The sequence below is a fragment of the Triticum dicoccoides genome, chromosome 7A (genome assembly GCF_002162155.2).
Source record: "Triticum dicoccoides isolate Atlit2015 ecotype Zavitan chromosome 7A, WEW_v2.0, whole genome shotgun sequence".
Taxonomy (NCBI): Eukaryota; Viridiplantae; Streptophyta; class Magnoliopsida; order Poales; family Poaceae; genus Triticum; species Triticum dicoccoides.
The window spans coordinates 129,893,257-129,893,583 of NC_041392.1; positions in this window are offsets into that span (position 1 = coordinate 129,893,257).

Consider the following 327-nt stretch of genomic DNA (forward strand, 5'->3'; position numbering starts at 1 on the left):
ACAAAATGGTGATCGAGTTGCCGGTTTTCCAATATTACTAGAAGAGTTGGATGTGCTTTGCTGCGCCATTGATGTTGTTGGGTTTTCATTAAAAAGAATCACCCCTCTTTTTTAAAAGATGAGGTGTGTTAGTTTTCTTAAAAGTCAAACATCCTTATGTTTGACCAAATTTATAGAGGAATATATCAATATATATAATATCAAATCGGTATCATTAGATGCATCATGAAATGCATTTTTATTTATTTAGTATTGTGGATGTCAATATTTTATTATTTTTGGTTCTGACTTGGTCAAAGTCAAAGAAATTTGACTTTAAAAAAAACA